Raw genomic sequence first — 3,019 nt, forward strand, 5'->3', positions numbered from 1 at the left:
TTTTTCAGTCACAGTCCAGCTGGGCTTGGTGAGCTCCCAATAGATCAGCCCCACTGTCTCCGTGGGTGGGTGCACCCACACATGGGTCTTATTAAGGCATCTCAAACACTTGCTTCCCGTTCTCAGGTCCAAACATCTAAGGTGTCTTTAGCACACTGACCAAAGCGAGCTTACGTTACATAAGCAAGATTGTGAAGGTGAACTCGTGGATGCAGTCCATACAAATTGGAATGACTTAAAACGATTTGCTCGCCCGATAGACTTACGCCAGGTGCCTAGCTCCGTGTCCATTTGTTGGAGTAAAAGTTACAGCACTCGCTGCAACCGGCGCTGCTCTTGCTCAACTTCACAACAATTTGTAGTGAAATTCGGCAGTCCCTCTGCCGGCAGCACAGGCCAAAGGTGAGTTAAATGGGGGATACATCGTGCTCCTCGCCCCCTGCACCTCCCACACTTTTGGCGGTACTGCCGTCTAAATGCTGTAGGATTCAGTATTACCTCCTTTCTTCGAGACTCTGCTAGCTGTCGAGTCTGCATCTTCCCGTTAGATACTCAAGAATAGACCATGTGTGTAACTACATTATAGGCCTGGGGTGATTGATACCTGCATAAAAACTCCACGTGTCCCCCGCCGCCATCCGCCTCGATTTGATTGGTGGGTGGGGGTGGGGTGGGTGGGTCCTAGGTATCTCAGGAACTAGCCGGGAGTTTAGAAAGAGTTTAATAATCCCAGAAATAGGCGGGCGTCTCCCTTTCCCTAGTGCTAGGCCACCCTGGAAAATGCCATTACGTTCCTTTGAGGAGAGTTTGTAGGATATATTTATCGCGCTATTTAGGGCCCCCCTGAAGCAGACTAACATCTTCACTCTAGGGGTTCTGTGTCTATGATCTGGCTTCGTGTGGAGACTGGCTGGGATACTCCATCGTAACGACACAGCCAGGTTTCAGGGTGCAGGCCCAGGGGTTTGCCTGCTCTAAAAATCAGGGGGCTTTTCAAAATCTCCCCACATATTCTAGGTTTGCCCAGGGCACTGCCAAGTAGCAAACTTTACTGCTTTGTCTCTGCTGCGTATGGCCATGGGGTCACATATCTGTGTCACTTACTCTGTATCATCTGGCCATTGTCACTCCAGCACCCCACTGTAGCAGGAATTCAGGGGTCAGGGTAGTGGTATTTCATTTGTATAAATAAAGCTTGCCTGAAGATCAGAGAGTAAAACAGCCCCCCCCCCCAGTCAGCCTTACAGACCAAGCAATGGTGACACACACCTTTAATCCCAGTAGCCACACTAGTTTGCCGTAGAAACCAGGCGATGGTGGTGCACACCTTTAGTCCCAGCACTAGAGAGGAATATAAGACGGGAGGAGACAGCGCTCAGACACAGCCTCATTCTGAGATTCCTGGAGGTGGGATCGCCATTTTGGACTGAGGTCGAGGTAAGAGCCAGTGGCTGGTTGTTTTGCTTTTCTGACCTCCAGGTTGAATCCCAATTTCTGGCTCTGGGTTTTTAATTAATTGAGCTACAGGTCAGCTCAATGGAACAACCCCTCCCCATCTACCCCAGCATCTCACTGTCGCAGGAATCCAGGGCTCAGCTCAGTGGAAGTATCCCCCACCATCTCCACCCACCCCAGCATCTCACTGTCGCAGGAATCCGGGGCTCAGCTCAGTGGAAGTATCCCCCACCATCTCCACCCACCCCAGCATCTCACTGTCGCAGGATCCAGGGCTCAGCTCAGTGGAAGCCTCCCTCACTATCTCCATCTGTTAGAGTTTTTCTGCTGTTGCCCCCACTAACATATTACACAGCATCTTCATGTAAAGACACACATGTAAAGATGCCTTGACATGGAAGTCCAGACTCTCTGGATAGGCACTAATGCTAGTTTAGCCAATTTGTTTCCTTTTTATTCAGTACTCAACCAGCCCAAATTTTGCAACATCTCGCCTAAGACGCCATTAACTATATGTGTGTGTGTGTGCGCGCGCACGTGTGCGTGCGTGTGTGCACATGCATGTCAAGTACACGTGAAGTTGAAGGATCGCTTTAGGAGTTGTTTCTTCCCTCCTACCTTGTTTCTGAGGTGGGGCTCATTGTTTTTACGCTGTGTGTTTCAGGCTAGCTGGTCTGTTCTCCTTGTCCTCACCTGGGATTACAGATGCATGCGGTCCTCACATCTGGTTTATATGGGGTCTGGGGCTCAAGCCTGAGAGGTGCCAGGCTTGCAAGGCAAGAGCTATCCAGAGAGCCATTTCCACGGCTGTTTTTGTGGTTTTGTTTGGAGACAGAAGTCAGGCTGGCTTTAAACTTGATGTAGCGGAGGATGACTTTGAACTCCTGACCTAGTGTATCGTTCTGAGATTACGGGTACCCTGCTCTTGACCTTTGCTTTGCCGATACTACCCGTTCAGACTGCTCTGCACCGGTGATGCTCTCAGCCACAATGTATCCACAATGTTACTGCTTTGTCTTCTAGCAGGGTTGGGCTGTGTGTATTATTTACCTGTTGAAACATGCAGCAACTATGCATTTCCGTTTGTTTTACATTTATTATCTAATTAGGGGAGGATATTGGATTCTAAAATAAATTTGTGTAAGTAGATAATATTATGTTTGAATTTCAATTCAGGGCAGTGACGGCAACGTTAAAAGCACTGCCTGCTATTTCTTTGACAGAAAATGTCTTCTAGGAGTATGATCCTCTCCCTTCCAGTGACAGCCTGCTGTGACAGCACACACCTGGGGCGAAGAAATAGCAAGGCAGAGAGAGTTCAAGGCCAGATTGCTAGTAATATAGCAAGACACCATCCCAGAGAGAGGAGGGGAGATGGGTGGGTGGGGGACCGAGTCTGACTCAAAACTCATACATGCGCTTATCCACGGTGACCCAAAGCAGATCTGAAGTGAGTCTGTCAAATTACAGAATTTGTTCTCTCTCTTTTGGAAATACAGTCATATTTAGTTGGAGAATTCCCTATTTACTTATAAACCTATGCAAGTTATTAGCAAACAGTTTG

This window comes from Microtus ochrogaster, unplaced genomic scaffold, assembly GCF_000317375.1.
Source record: "Microtus ochrogaster isolate Prairie Vole_2 unplaced genomic scaffold, MicOch1.0 UNK8, whole genome shotgun sequence".
In the NCBI taxonomy this organism is placed as follows: Eukaryota; Metazoa; Chordata; class Mammalia; order Rodentia; family Cricetidae; genus Microtus; species Microtus ochrogaster.